Genomic DNA, 17397 nt, shown 5'->3' on the forward strand with positions numbered 1-17397 from the left:
CAGAAACAGCTGTGCATGGAGAAGCAGTGGAAGACATAACTAAAGAGGTTTGTAGGACCCGATCCCAGAAGTGATGGGAACTTTTTCCTGTAGGAATGGGGAGCTCATATTCCCATTGATTCATCCATTCATAGTCCATTTTCGAAAGGACTTTTAAGCAATGCATTTTTAGAATACCTCTTTCAAAAGGAAGAGGGGATAGTTATCCTGCTATTCGTTGTTTATTTGAAACTAGCATTGAGTGCTAAAAATAAGTTCAGAGATTTCAAAAGTAACACATTAGGGTTGCAGACACAGTAAAAGATTATTCTGAAGCTCTGTTCAAGTCTCAAGAACACCAAAGAGAAAACTGTTCTTATGACCCAAGGCTCTGGTTTATAAACCCATACATATTTCCATTGGTCAGGACAATGGTTGAAATGGAGATATAAAAATTAACTTGAAAGAGACTCTACTCTCAGCTCTTTGTCAGAGCTTTCCTTTTAAGATGAGCTCTGTAGGGTGGGGCTCATGCTAATTTGGGGGTAGAGTTAAGATCAGTTGTTCCAAAGGCATGCCCACTGCAGAAGATGCTAACCCTAAACCAAAGCCCTCCATGTTGCCATGCGTAGGCTTACAACACTGGTCCATACCTGCTGTGACCTCTGTAGGAGAGCATAGCCACAATGGCCAAAGGAGCTAAGAATTCAAGAAACTAGTGTGGTATTCATAGGAAGAATAAACCGAAGAAGGTTAATAACAAGAAATGGGGTCTATCCAAGCTGTGCGTTGTGGGTACAAGATTGTAAACAAAGAGGAAACATTCAAAGATCAAGGAAGCCAATATTTGGGGTTGTTAAAAATGGAAGCACAGAGCAGTGTGAAAGAAGCCAATACTGAACAAGAAGAAATAGATAAAATATGTGGAAAATACCAAGGTACTTATCTGAGATATAATCCCAATGTACTTGTATGAGATATCCTGAATCAGGCTGATTTCTAGCACTTCGTACTTTTCTATCCTTTGAGCAGATTCTGAGCGGCAAAGGCAAAGCCGCATTTCACCCTGGACTTAAAGGAGACTAGTCCCACATGCTGAGAAGTAATTTGGCTGCAGTCAGCTTTATATAGAAAGCAGATCAGACCACTGAAATGTTCACAGTCCCAGAACTGGGTTGCTTTCTCACTCTTTAACCTCATATGAATAATTACACATGCATTTATACACGTAATTATACAATGGGTGGTTTGAATATTTAAACATTTATTTTTTATGTTTATTTATATTTATTTATTTTATATATATATATTTATTTATATTAAATATTTATTTTTAACACATCTGTCCATGGAATTCCTTCTTAGGATCAGCTTTGAAATTTGTGATATCCAGTACAAATAAAAATACAGAGGTTCTTGTTAGAAATTGTTAGGTATTTCAAGACAGCAGAGCATTAACTCAGGAGTGCAGGCCTCCTAAGCATGGAGCCCTGTGTGACTGGACAGGTCACGCATCCATGACTACTGATCCTACTTCAAGGCTCAATTCAAATTCCTCTTCTTCCAGGAACTCTCCCTGGCACCTTAGTTGAAATAACCCTCTCCCTCCTCTGGTGCCCATAAAACATAATCCGTTCTGTTTTGGGTCATGAATATTCATGGGTACAAGTGCTACCCCTACTGTCGTAGAGCTCTTTGAGGTTGAAGCTCTCATCTGAGAGCCCTGAGCATCCATGTGGCACTTACCGTCGTGGCTTACACAGTAACATGGGCTGAAAACTGTTCATCAGAACCTGGTATCATTTGCTGAATGTGAGCAAACGTTTGGAGTCAAAAGACTAACATTTAAACTCCCCCATTTGTGGATATTCCATTTTAAATAATTGATTTAAGTTTGGTCCGTTGCAAAATTTTCTGCAACTTGATAGGGCTGTCACTTAATGTATTTATCAGGAAAGGCAAGAAGATTAAGTGCACGAAATTATTTTATAAAATGAAAAATGATTTGCAAATGCCCATGATACCTGTCAGTTATTTTCAAAGGAATTTTCAGTCATAAAATTCTCCAGCTTTTTCCTGCATGAGATACTACTTATTTTAAAAAAGAATAATTTCAGTTATATTAGCAAAGTGATTTCCTCTATGACATGTAACTGCATTATTGAGTTCTTAACTGTAGATAGCAAAATTCACTCTATCCATTTCAAATAAAAATAATAAAGAGTATTAATCATTAAATTTCCAGGAGGGCCCAGGAACTAGGCTTGTACACTATATAATCAGAATAATGCTGGCAGAAACAATATATTCAGAGAAATGTCAATCACACCACTGGACTGTTTAGCAGAACACATCATTTTTGCCATAACTTCTCGTGGTACCAATGATGCTTCTTGGTACCCCAGAGACTTCTGATCTGGAAGAATATAAGTCTCTGTTGTCATGCTTTCAGAAGCTGGGATCAGCTGGAGTACTGCTGTCATCGCACATGGATCATTTATTTCTACCTCCAAAATTTTTGTGGATAATGAAATCTTGAGAAAATCCTTAAAGAAAACAAATCCTTGAGAAAATCACAGTCACAAACTTAAGCTTAGCAGTAAGAGAGTCGAGAAAATGTAGATGTTCGCTTCCCAGCATTTCTGGTATAGGCGAGCTACCAATAAAGAGTCTGAAGTGGGAACTACTCTGTGGTATCAGCAAATGAAAAGTGAGCAAATGTGACAATGGCAAACATAAGAGAAGTGAGTTTCCTCTTAACACTGTTGTTCCTCCACCCTCCCAAACACCGAGATTACAGCTTTAGCATTGTAATGTTGGCGACACAGCTTGCTTTCTTCCCCATGCACTGGTCTCTCCTATTTACATCGATTGCATGCCTGGAATAATAGTCATCAACTGAAAGTGAAAACAACGCATAACTATCTGAGGTTTTGGGTCAACCTCTGAGTGAAGCCTTCTAAGGGGACTATGCAGGCAGAACTGTACAATGGAGTCCCTGAGTGCCCAGTGCAAAATCTTCTTTGTGTATGTGAATTCCAACCAACATGTAAGTTATTAAAAAGGAAGAGACAAATAACTGTCAGGTAAAATGTTAAGGAATGATGAACGGGACCCGCCCTTGGCCTGTGCTGACATTGAGAGAAGGATGGCAAGAACCAAAATCACGAGAGCTGGACTGAGCTTGGCCAGCCCACTGAGCATGTACTTCGGGTGATCACAGCACTTCAAGGAGCTTTTGGGTCCTTATATAAAAAACAAAGCTCTGTCTCTGTCTTGTTCACCCAGATTAAGAGAAAGGAAATAGAAGTGACATGTATTGATGTCTTTTCATACCAGGAGCTGAGCTAGCCACACAGTTCTAAGAAAGCTGGTTCACAAACCCCAATCATCTCAAATAGCTCCTACCCCATGACGAGTGCAGAGGGTATGCAAGGAATCAGGAAATTAGACACATTAATGCAACAGCCTATATTAAAGCAAGAAGTTGTGTTCATAAAATATTGGAAATAATTTAGGACTTTCTGTTCTATATGAAGTTGATCGTAAAATTAACATCAATCCATACTAAAAGCTCTTATGGATATAAAACAGGATATCTTCCAGTATATATTCACCAAGGGTTTAGCAAAAATAAGAATAACAACAACAACAACATTAATCAAGTCTCTCCTGATACATTCTGAATTCCTCTTCATCCAGTTTGCAAATCCCAAGGAAAGTCTTCAAACTGTACACTGTATTACTCTTGCCCCATATTGGTATATGCCAAAATTCCAATTCAGGAGAGTATTCATTCCCACATTCATTATACAAGAATTTATTCTATGACTTCTATGTACTAGAGATGGGGACAGGCCCTGGGAAAAACATCAGTGAACGTCAGGATATGGTCCCTGTTCTAGTGGGGTTTATACGCCAGCAGAAAGGAGAGGCAGTGGTCAAGTTTTATTCTGTCCGTGCAGACTCTGAATTACACTCAAAGTCAAGTGGAAGGAGACAGGAATGGACACAATTCATTATGAGGCAATTGTTATAGGATATAATCTTACAAGTACTTTTGAAAACTATTGGCCAATAACATGAGAACAAAATAATTCCAATTGAACAAAACAGGACTTACTTATAGAAGAGGTGACACTGTAACTGGCTCTTAAAGGATAGGTTGAATCTTGGTAACAGAATTCTAGGCACAGAGCAGATTCTTAGTAAATGTGTGTTGAATGAATAAATAAATAATAGGACAAACATTCTCGGAACACAGCCATGCAAACACAAAGTATGGCGACATGAATGTATAGCCTTCGTTTGATTTTTTGTTTTATCTTGTTAAGTGCCCCTCATGGTACCCAATGTTAGTCAGTCTAGGAGAATTTTGAGAAGAAAAGGAAGACCAAGGCACTAGTGGAACATATGCCTAAAGATAACAAAGACTCTATGTTAACCCAGAGAAGTTAGAGAAAGTGTCCTTCTTAATTAAAGCTTACACAAAGGAAACTATTCTGTTTCCAAAGAGTGTGGAGCAGCTCATTGGTTTTTCACATATGTAATTTGAATCAATGCCAAAGTAATTCATTATTTTCACGGCCAATGACTTGATCAAACTCAAGATCTGATTTCAGCGCTGTATGGTGGGTGAAATACTGAAAGGAACCTCATACTTTCCTGTGCCTCCTTGAAACTAATTCTGAACATATTTAGGAGGAGTAAGGATGAGAAGGAGATTTACAGCTGCCTGCCTGTCTCAGCTGCAGCAGGTGTGTCAGGTGAGAAAAACATAAAAGCGGCAAGAAGAGGCCGCGTGTCAGGCAAAGAGGTCCTCAGGCTTAGTCTCAAGTCTCCATCCCTCCACTCTTCCTTGCAAATCATGGGCCTTTGGACCCTTAAAAGGGAGATCACTGACTTGGAGAGTGAAGAATTTCATTCTCAGGTGAGAATGCGCAAATCCACTGTGCAAATCTTCACAAAGGACTCCCATGAGAACCAGATTATCTGTAGGGGAAGGGGAGGCCTGATGTCTTTGTAAAAAGAGAGTTCCCTTCTTGGTGGTATGGTTCTTATGAATTTAAGAGACAAGTTTAAAAATAAAAGCAAAATTTAGAGCATGTCTGTGTAAGCTCTGTGGCCTGCAGCACTGTCACACTCATTTTCCTTCTTAATCTGCATAATATTATAGACTCTTGAGAAAACAGAGACTTGGATGATTAATATTCCTAAAGTCATAAAGTCTAAAAGTGGCAGAAATCAGACTGAAACTCAGGTCTCCTGGCTGCAAGCCCACACTTCTGTCAACAGTATGGTTCCATGTCAGCATCCAAGTCCACTAGCATCAGCTCTCTACCACCTCCTTTGGGCAGAACCCATAGGCCCATTGTTACCAAAGGCCCAGAGCTGTATTTGAGAAGACAGATGTTGGGGGACTAGTGAGTGATTTTACTTGGAAAAGTCTGGCGATGAGAAGCTGACCAGAGCTGCCCTGATGGTAGGGTGAGCAGAGATAAATGTAGTAGGAGTCCTAGACGTCATCTCACAACTGGACACGTATTTGTGAGTTTTTATGAGAGTCAAGTGGACTCTGATGGAGGAAGCCAGGTTGTAGTCATATTGAAAAAATTGTATCCAAGTGGGCTTCCTGGCAGGAGTGAATCAGCGATAGCAGACAGAGGTTGGAGTTGTACCATTAGATAATGAAGCTGAGGAATGGAAGGAGGCAATAGGCAATCTAGTCTATGGACCGTATCATCGATACTCTGGAGTGTTTCTCTGGAAGAGCTTCTGTGAGGAGATCTCAAACAAATCCATGAAAGAAACATCCAGTAGTTGGCATTTGTGTACCTGAACATCCAGAGAAAAGGCTATTTGAATTGTGTCTGGCAAGCAAGGCTCCATGGAGGAAGTGATGAAAGGTTAATGTTCAAGTTGTCTGCATGGGGTTTAACAGGGTTATCTCTTTGAAGCTATACCATGGCCCCACATAACATCAAAGCTCTTTGCAATTGGAGGATACCATTTTTCAAGTATTGGAGATAAAATATCAGTTTAGCTCTTCTGTTATTAAAAAGCCAGTGTTAAGGATGATAAAGTTTCTAGAGTCAGTCAGTGCATCAGATAAGATATGGTGTGCTTTGACCAAGTAATTCCAGTACTGTGTAAAAATCTGAAAATGAATAAAAGCTTCATGTTCAAAGGTGTTCATCACAACCTTTTTATAATCATGAAATATTTGCTAGCAACCCAAGCCCAATAATATAAAAACAGTTAGTGAATCTATGGCAAAGCTGTTGTAGGAAGCTACTGTGTAGCTCATAACTTGGAATTTAGACAACCATCCAACACATCATAGGAGTGGTACCCAGTGAGTAGCAAGGATACCAGAGGGCACAAGGCCAAAGAAAGACAAGAAGCTCCTTGGTTAAGGTACTTGGGGCTTGAGAGATGAGTTGTATTTATTGGTGGAAAAATTCAGATAGGTGGAAATCTAGCCAATAATAAAATGCACAATGATCTTCTATGATAAAAGGGAAGGAATACTTTTTTACACAATTTCCGTTTTCAAAGCCATTAATTTAAAAAAAAAAAGATGTAAAATAGAGAAGGGATTTCCATCTAAAATGAAACTAGGATGTAATTGTAGTCAGTTCTTATTGGATCTTTCAGATATTAAAAATATAGACTAAATAAAATTTGGATAAACATTTATCCAATAAATTGTGCTGAGATCTGAGGTGCAATGATATATAGGGAAGACCTCTAATTTCTTTTGGTTTATTTTGAAATAGTTCAAAAATTAATAAATGATTTGTCCTAATAAGCTGATGTCATAATAGGAACAAAGGTCAAAGGAAGACAAAGGGTTGAGTTAAGAAAGACTGGAGAGAGGGCACTATTTTGAATAAGCTTATCAGGAAATACTATCAGAGGAAGTGAAATTTATGCAGGAATGTGAGCACAGGAATGCAAAATACAGCTGTGTAATGTATTTCCAACTTTTTGTGTGATTTAAATTCTCATAATTTCAGAGGGAAAGGATGAGAAATGTCTAAAGCAGTAAAGAAATGGGTATGTTGAGAACTAAAAGAAGGCTAGTGAGATTGGAAATAGCATGAATGAGTTACTGAGGGTGAAGTGCAGTCCATGACTTTGAGGGACTCAGAGTCTGGATTCCCTGCTCTCCAATGGCCATGAGCAGAAAAGACTGCAATGAAGAGTGTCCCTGAGTACTTCAAATATTGCTTTCTCATTTCCCACTGTGCACTCGCTGAAGGCAAGGACTGAGTCTTATCCTTATAAATGGCACATTATTGGTATCCGGTGGATAAATACAAGAATAAGGATTAGATTTAGAAAGGAATTTTAGTATTTATGTGCATTTTTGTATACTTTTATTGAAATATAGTTGATTTACAATGTTGTTAGTTTCTGGTGTACAGCATAGTGATTCAGTTACATATACATATATTCTTTTTCATATTATTTTTCATTGTAGGTTATTACAAGATATTAAATATAGCCTCCTGTTCTATACAGTAGGTCCTTGCTATTTATTTATTATTAATATGGTAATTAGTATCTGCTAATCCCAAACTTTTATTTTATCCCACCCCCCTCTTCCCCTTTGATAACCATAAGTTTGTTTTCTATGAGTCTGTTTCTGTTTTGTAAATAAGTTCATTTGTATCATTTTTTGAATTCTACACATAAATGATATCATTTATTTGTCTTTCTCTGACTCCACTTAGCATAATAATCTATAGGTCCATCTCTGTTGCTGCAAATAGCATTATTATTTTTTATGTCTGAGTAGTATGCCATTGCGTGTGTGTGTATATATGTATGTATATGTGAAATATATATACATCTTCTTTATCAAATCATCTGTCGATGGACATTTAGGTTGTCTCCATGTCTTGGCTATTATAAATAATGCTGCTATGATTGGGGTGCATGTATCTTTTTGAATTGGAGTTTTCTCCCAATATATGTCCAGGAGCGGGATTGCTAGACCTTTGGTAAGTCTATTTTTAACTTTTTAAGGAATCTCCTTACTATTTTCCATAGTGGCTGCCCCAAATTACATTCCCACCAACAGTGTAGGAGGGTTCTCTTTTCTCCACACTCTCTCCAGCATTTGTTTTTTGTGGACTTTTTAATGATGGCCACTCTTGACTGGTGTCTTCATTGTAGTTTTGAGGTGATACTTCATTGTAGTTTTGATTTGCATTTCTCTGATAATTAGCGATGTTGAGCATCTTTTCATGTATATGCATTTTAAAATAGAATATTTGCTATTTTGTTTCTTTGAATTTTTCTCTGTAATCTGATTAACACTGATTTCAAGGAGATGAGCTTATAGTTGTGGTCTGGAATTAAATGTTTCCAAATACGTTGAATCCATGCCATGGGAAAAGTAATGTCTTCTAAATAGAGACCTCAGATATATTTCCCCATCAGGAGCCATAAGGAAACTGAGGACTTGGAAATTTAGATGAATTTTATAAAATCTTATGAGGGATTTGCTAAGTCTAGAAACCAGTTCTCCATCTGCTAAGTCACTGCCTGTTCTATAACATGGCAAATCCTCCTGCTAAGAGATCAGACCATGGTTGGATTTTAAGATGAGGTGCTATATTTCAGGTTTAAGTTCCAAAACTGTGCAAACGACCTAGCTGTCTTCAACGGGGATTTAGAAAATGGAGAGTGCTAAGACTCAGTTTTATTTATGCATACCCTAGATATGATTTCTTGGCCTGATTTTAAGAATAATTAATAATCATCAGAATGATGCCAATGTAGGTAAATAAAGGAATCCCCTACCTTGTTAACCTCTGGATTATATCCAGTCCATAAATGCAGCTGTTCCATTTACTGTTAACATCTGTTTGTGAGAAAATATATCCTAATTTATAAAATATTGACTTAAAAGTGAGTTTCAGAAGTAGGATCCAGATATATTAATTTGCTTGGTAAGCACTATGTAAAAGTTATCTTGGAAAGATTGGCATCCTGATTTTTTTTTTTTTTTTGACCTTGTGTTAGAGACTTTGTTAAATTCAATTATGAATTTTCATGGTTTTCCTTTAAATTGTTTTGAATTTTCTGCAAACACAATTATGTCATCTGTGAATATCCATTGTTACATTTTTTCCCTTTTCCATTTCTTATCAACTGTACTTCTTTTTCTTGACTTACTACAATGGCTATAACTTTGGGTAGATTGTTGAATAGAAATGATTATAGAAATCATGATTATCTCTTTGCCAGTCTCTGGAAGAAGGCAATCAACATTTTACTAATAAATCTGGCGGTAACTGTACAGTTTTTGTAGAGACTTTTAATCAGAATAATGACAATCCTTTCTATTCCTAGTTTACAAAGGGCTTTTATTATGATGGATGTTGGATTTTATTTTATGCTTTCTCTGTAGCCATTGATTAATCATATGATTTTTCTTTCTTTTTTATGTAGTGTATTCCATTAATTTTCTAGTTTTAAATGAAACATTTATAATATTGGCTGTGGTTATTGTTACTGTTGTATACTACTGGATTCTGTTTGCTAATGCATAGTGGAGGATTTTTTGCATCTATATTTTTAAGAGACTTTGGGGGCTTGGGGGATACTGTTCTATTTTTGTAAGCTCTTAGGTTTTAATCAAGATTATGTGACGTTCACAAGTAAGTGTGAATAAATTATTTTCTTCTTTTCAACACTCTGGGAGATTCTGTGAATGATTTTGTTAATATCATTATTAAGTGCTTGGTAAAATTCATCAATGAAACCACTTAGGCCTGGAGTTTTCTTTGTGTACGCACTTCATATGTATTTGTCTACTCTCAAACTCTCTTTTTATATTTTTAGGTATGTCATCTGTACATTCCATAATGCTGCATTTATTTATTTATTTATATATTTATTTATTTATGTATTTATTTATGTATTTATTTATTTTTTACTCTGAGTAAAAATCTTGGACTTTTTTTTTTAACATTTTTTATTGATTTATAATCATTTTACAATGTTGTGTCAAATTCCAGCGTTCAGCACAATTTTTCAGTTATTCATGGACATATACACACTCATTGTCACATTTTTTTCTCTGTGAGTTATCATAACATTTTGTGTATATTTCCCTGTGCTATACAGTGTAGTCTATTCTACAATTTTGAAATCCCAGTCTATCCCTTCCCACCCTCCACCCCCCCTGGTAACCACAAGTCTGTATTCTCTGTCTGTGAGTCTATTTATGTCCTTTATTTACGCTTTGTTTTTGTTTGTTTGTTTTTGTTTTTGTTTTTTAGATTTCACATATGAGCGATCTCATATGGTATTTTTCTTTCTCTTTCTGGCTTACTTCACTTAGAATGACATTCTCCAGGAGCATCCATGTTGCTGCAAATGGCATTATGTTGTCGGTTTTTATGTCTGAGTAGTATTCCATTGTATAAATATACCACCTCTTCTTTATCCAGTCACCTGTTGATGGACATTTAGGCTGTTTCCATGTTTTGGCTATTGTAAATAGGGCTGCTATGAACATTGGGGTGCAGGTGTCATCCTGAAGTAGATTTCCTTCTGGATACAAGCCCAGGAGTGGGATTCCTGGGTCATATGGTAAGTCTATTCCTAGTCTTTTGAGGAATCTCCACACTGTTTTCCATAGTGGCTGCACCAAACTGCATTCCCACCAGCAGTGTAGGAGGGTTCCCCTTTCTCCACAGCCTCTCCAGCATTTGTCATTTGTGGATTTTTGAATGACGGCCATTCTGACTGGTGTGAGGTGATACCTCATTGTAGTTTTGATTTGCATTTCTCTGATAATTAGTGATATTGAGCATTTTTTCATGTGCTTTTTGATCATTTGTATGTCTTCCTTGGAGAATTGCTTGTTTAGGTCTTCTGCCCATTTTTGGATTGGGTTGTTTATTTTTTTCTTATTCAGTCGTATGAGCTGCTTATATATTCTGGAGATCAAGCCTTTGTCGGTTTCACTTGCAAAAATTTTCTCCCATTCCGTAGGTTTTCTTCTTGTTTTATTTCTGGTTTCCTTTGCTGTGCAGAAGCTTGTAAGTTTCATTAGGTCCCATTTGTTTATTCTTGCTTTTATTTCTTCTAGGAGAAAATTTTTGAGATGTATGTCAGATAATGTTTTGCCTATGTTTTCCTCTAGGAGGTTTATTGTATCTTCTCTTATGTTTAAGTCTTTAATCCATTTTGAGTTGATTTTTGTATATGGTGTAAGGGAGTGTTCTAGCTTCATTGTTTTACATGCTGCTGTCCAGTTTTCCCAACACCACTTGCTGAAGAGACTGTCTTTATTCCAATGTATATTCTTGCCTCCTTTGTCAAAAATGAGTTGACCAAAAGTTTGTGGGTTCATTTCTGGGCTCTCTATTCTGTTCCATTGGTCTATATGTCTGTTTTGGTACCAATACCATGCTGTCTTGATGACTGTAGCTCTATAGTATTGTCTGAAGTCTGGGAGAGGTATTCCTCCAGCCTCTTTCTTTCTCTTCAGTAATGCTTTGGCAATTCTAGGTCTTTGATGGTTCCATATGTATTTTATTATGATTTTTTCTAGTTCTGTGCAATATGTCCTGGGTAATTGGATAGGGATTGCATTAAATCTGTAGATTGCCTTGGGCAGTGTGACCATTTTAACAATATTGATTCTTCCAATCCAAGAGCATGGAATATCTTTCCATTTTTTAAAGTCTTCTTTAATTTCCTTCATCAATGGTTTATAGTTTTCTGTGTATAATTCTTTCACCTCCTTGGTTAGATTTATTCCCAGATATTTTATTACTTTGGGTGCTATTTTAAAGGGGATTGTTTCTTTACTTTCTTCTTCATGTGATTTATCGTTAGTGTAAAGAAATGCAACTGATTTTTGAACGTTAATTTTGTAACCTGCTACCTTGCTGAATTCTTCAATCAGCTCTAGTAGCTTTTGTGTGGACCTTTTAGAGGTTTTCTATATATAGTAACATGTCATCAGCATATAATGACACTTTTACCTCTTCTTTTCCAATTTGGATCCCTTTTATTTTTTTCTCTTGCCTGACTGCTGTGGCTAGGACTTCCAGGACTACTGTTGAATAGGAGTGGTGATAGTGGGCATCCTTGTCTTGTCCCAGATTTTAGTGGGAAGCTTTTGAGTTTTTCACCGTTGAGTACTATGCTGGCTGTAGGTTTGTCATATATAGCTTTTATTATGTTGAGATATGTTCCCTCTATATCCACTTTGGCGAGAGTTTTTATCATAAATGGGTGTTGAATTTTATCAAATGCTTTTTCTGCATCGATGGAGATGATCATGTGGTTTTTGTCCTTTCTCTTGTTGATGTGATGTATTACACTGATTGATTTGCGTATGTTGAACCAGCCTTGTGTCCCTGGGATGGACCCCACTTGGTCATGATGTATAATCTTTTTTATGTGTTGTTGGATTCTATTTGCTAAAATTTTGGTGAGGATTTTGGCGTCTATGTTCATCAGTGATATTGGCCTATAATTCTCTTTTTTTGTAGTGTCTTTGCCTGGTTTTGGTATCAAGGTGATGGTGGCTTCATAGAATGAGAGTGGGAGTATTCCCTCCTTTTCAATTGTCTGGAAGAGTTTGAGAAGGACTGGTATGAGTTCTTCTTTGTATGTTTGGTAGAATTCCCCGGTGAAGCCGTCCGGTCCTGGACTTTTATTTGTAGGGAGGTTTTTAATTGCTATTTCTATTTCCTTTCTAGTGATCGGATTGTTCAAGTGTTCAGATTCTTCTTGATTCAGTTTTGGTGGACAGTATGTTTCCAGAAACTTGTCCATCTCCTCTAGGTTATCCAGTTTGGTTCCATATAGTTTTTCATAATATTCTCATATGATATTCTGTATTTCTATTTTGTTTGTTGTAATTTCTCCATTTTCCTTTCTTATTTTGCTAATTTGTGCTCTCTCTTTTTTCTTCTTTGTGAGTTTGGCCAGAGGTTTGTCGATTTTATTTACTTTTTCAAAAAACCAGCTTTTGGTTTCATAGAGGAATTTAACCATTCATACCTCTTATGATCACTGATATGTTGAAAATTACTTTGCCATTTGATTATTTTTATATCTGGTGATTTTTTTTATTATTATTATCTGACCTCGTGTTTCAACTGTCATTATTTTTACTGGATTAATCTTTGTTCCTATTTTTATGTCAAGTAATTTCTAAGGTAGACTAACTCTGTTCTTCATTGATTTCCCTTGAATTCTTAACAGGAGGTTTCAACTTAGAATGTTTATGTAAATCTTATAAATTAACCCCTGTCTCTGAGTGATATACAGAAAAATGGTGAAGAGTGCAGACTCTGGAGACCAGCTTGTAATCTGAATTGCAACTATAATGCTTATTAGCCACGTGACCTTAGGCAATCTACCTAGACTTTCAGTGCCTCAGGTTTCTCTTCTGTAAAATATGGATAATAAGATACTTATCTCAGCTGGTCACTTTGAGAATTAAATAAATTCCAGTTGCTTAGAATATCAGTAAATACTATGTAATGGTAGCTATCTCAAGCTGCCTTCCAAATATTAGTGGGATTTTAGAGGTACAGCTTTCAGTAATAGTTTCAAATTATTAGAGAATCTTTAATATTTTGTCATTCTTTTATTAGGAGCCATTTTTTAAAATCACATTAAATTTTTTAATAATTACTTATGACTTTACTGATGTAAGTTTGCCTTCACACTTGTAGGAAATGATAAATAGAAGGATGATCATTTTTCTGGGTTTAGAATTTCAGGTTGAAAACAAACTTTTTTTCTCAGAAGTTCAAATACTGCATTGTCTTTTGTATGCATTTTGCAAATAAAAAATCTGATGTCGGTATGAAATTCTTTATTTTCTACATAAATTTTATTTTTTTCCAGAAAATTTTGGGTTTGAAAAACATTTAAAAAGGACTTATCCTTAGGTTTCAAAAAGTAAATTAGCTTGTGTCTTAACTGTGGTTATATTTTTATTATTCCCACTTGGCACAAGTTAGAACTTTTCAATCTGATCATTGTAACTCTTTTACAATTTAATTAATCCCTTCCAGTCTTTCTTCTTTAACATTTTCTTTTAGATAGTTATTGAAATCCCTGGAGTTTTCTTCTATGGTCTTTATATTATATTTTTTCTCTCATCATTTATCTTTGTCTTTATGGGGGAGTACTTCTCAATTTTATAACTCAGAAATTCAATATCTTGCCATGACTCTTTTGCTAATTAGTTAATATTTTTTATACTTTAAAAAGTGAGGTGCTAATTTTAATTTCCAAGAAAAATTATCTTCCATTTCTTACATACACTCTGTTACTTCTGTTGTTGGTGGCTTTTTTTCCTTTTAAATTTTGTGTGTAGATGTAAGCATCTACCTTTAGTCACTTATCTGGAACTAGATGTCTGCTACTTACAGATGGGCAGAGTACAAGTGGGGGAACAAAGAACAGGTAGGGACATAGGTGCCCAGTGCTTTATGGGGATGATCGTACGTATAGTGAGACAGTGAGAAACCCCCCACTAACCTGGGGGCAGAGGCCATGGAGGAGGATCCCTTGCTCTCCCGCTCTTGTTTTTCTCTCTCAGTGTCTCCTCTCTCTCTTTCTGCATCTCTTCCTTGTCCCTTTGCTTCCCCACATGGGTCCTTTACTCCCTCCCTCACTGAGCTATCACTGAAGGGTCATGACAGTCATTTGGATAGAGCCAGTAAGGCTTTATAGCATCTTCATTCCCCGAAGTGTCTTTTTTTCTCTCCATGTTCAATAACCTTTATTAGATCTTGTCTGTCTTCTAGATAATGCCTGTATATGGCATTAAATATTGTTATCATTTTACAAAATGTTGTTGATGTGCCAAGTAGTTTCAATAAATTTTCTCATATAACATTCCAGTAAAGTCAGTTTATCTCTATTGTAAAATGAAAAACCTTGAAAACAGAGGAGTTAAGAAAATTACCAAAGATCACTCAGTTTAAGAAAGACAAGATCCAAGATTTGAACCTAGGTCTGTCTGATTGCAAAGACCATCTTTTTCCCCTTCATGATAATAAATCAACCCACGTTGATATCTAGTAGTTTTCATAAGCAAACATTCATTGTATGTGTGCTATGGAATAGGTACTGCACTCAGTGATAGATACATATGGGTAGACAAGATAGACTTGGTGGTCCTTGTCCTAATGAATTTACAGTATCGTGGAAGGAAATGCGAAGAGATTTTTAAGTAGAGCGATTTCAATTGTAATCAGTGTAGTGAAGGGAAAGTTGAGGTTGCAGAAAGTGAAATTAGATGGGGAATCTATTCCTGTTGAACAGCCAGAGTAGTTGCCCAGAACGGGCGACAAAGTTAGGGGAGGCATGGAGGGAAGAGAACACAGAGTAGAATGTATGGAGATTGGCTTGACACCCTCCAACATCATTTCTTCTGTGCTAATCACCTTTGTTCCCTACTTATTCCCAACCTGGCTCCCCTCACTATGGTTCTGCTCAGATCCTGCTGATTATTTAAAGACCATGCTAAACTCGCACCTTTGTTAGAAAGACATTCCACGTTGCCCCTACTTAGAACTATTTCCTGTGCCCTGTATTTTGAATCTATTGTGTTCTCCTGTTTGGGTATTTATCACAGTTTATCTTGTCTTAAAGTTAATTACATGTTTGTTTTCCTTCTCTAGATTTTAAGTTGTTAAAAACCAGAGACTTAATTACTTTTGCATCTGTTGGAATCTATCACAGTACTTAGCACTGGACTTTTAAAGATTATCAAAATGGTCCTGCGTAAAGTATCACACGTTTCATAGCTTGGAGGCAGAATTGGAAGAATGGTTGTAAGACATACCCTAAATGGCAAAAAAAAAAAAAAAAAAAAAAAAAAAAGGTTGAAATATAAGGTCTTAGTATTGGTATTCAGACTTGAGCATACATCAGAATTACATTGAGGTCTTATTAAAACAGATTTGCTGGAGTCCATCCCCTATTTTTGGGTTTAGTAGATTTGTGGGTAGGGGATGTGCATTAGCATTTCTAGCAAGTTCCCACTGATGTTGATGGTCCTGGACCCCCAACCACATTTTGAGAACCATTGTCCTAGAAGATCTTCCATCCAGAAGGGCCACAGGTCCTGGGTGACCGCATTCTTTCCTTTCAGAAATGATGGAGTTATTTGTATGCTTTTGGACCATTACATACACTTGTGAAAACAATAGTTCAAAGAACATAAGCAGAAGTGACTTGAAATTCTGTCCCTCTCATTATCCATGGTCTTCGTCAAAACTCTCTAAACTTTAGAATCCTCTTCTTTTAAAAACCGAATCAGTAAACCTACCTAGTTGGTACATTATGAGGATCTCGGAGACTGAAAATATAAGCTAAATGAATGCTACAGCATGAGGCACGTTATAGACTCTGAGTAAATTGCAGCACTGCCCAGTGAAACTGGGACCGAGGCAACACTGCTCAGGGAATCACAGCTGTTTTCACATTGCATCTCATCTTTGTTTATTCCTGTACTGCCTTATTTTCAGTTTCCACAGCTTCTGTCCCACAGAATTTTGAATTTCCAGTTCTATTCTGTGATATATGTCTTCTTTTTCTTCTCATTTCTTTCTTTTTCCCTTCTTTACCTCTTTTCCGTTCTCCTTTCCTTTCCTTTTTTCTTTAAAAACAATTGTCTCACACTTACCATTAGACTCTATATTCTTTGAGATCATGACTGGTGGATATTATACAAATAAGTGTATAGGTAATTGTATAATAATTAGGAGAAATCCTCGTGTAGATTCTCAGAAAAGAACCATATACAGCTGACCCTTGAACTGCACAGGGATTCTGGGCTCTGACCTTCCACCCAGCTGAAAATCCAAGTATAACTTGTAGTCAGCTCTCTGTATCTGCAGGTCCACACCCATGGATTCAACTGACTGTGGATCATGTAGTACCATATTATTTACTATTGTTAAGAAATTTGCCTATAAGCTGACCCACGAAGCTCAAACCCCTGTGTTTCAGGAGTCAGCTGTACCCCAATGTATTTAAATCACTGGTGATTAAATATTTGGCATTTTGAGTAGGCTTAAAATTTTTAGATCCTTTTAGAACTCTGACTGAGAAGTGTCATAAAAGTTGCCTCATTCCTTTCTGTGTTCCTCAGAATTGTTCCTACTTTATTTTCTGATTTAAAAGCTTATGAATCTGTCTGATGCTCAGTGGGGTATATCTCAAAGGATTTTTAGGTTAGAAGTAGGTGTTTATTCTTTTTAGTTCCATGTGATTATTGCATCAGTGAACATGGTGTACATAAAAGTAGAGCCCAGAGTGGACATTTTCTAGAGAAATATTAAAATTAGTGGAATGAAATCTAAAAAATGATACAAACGAACTTGGTTACAAAAGCGAAATAGACTCACAGAT

The sequence above is a fragment of the Camelus ferus genome, chromosome 15 (genome assembly GCF_009834535.1).
Source record: "Camelus ferus isolate YT-003-E chromosome 15, BCGSAC_Cfer_1.0, whole genome shotgun sequence".
Taxonomy (NCBI): domain Eukaryota; kingdom Metazoa; phylum Chordata; class Mammalia; order Artiodactyla; family Camelidae; genus Camelus; species Camelus ferus.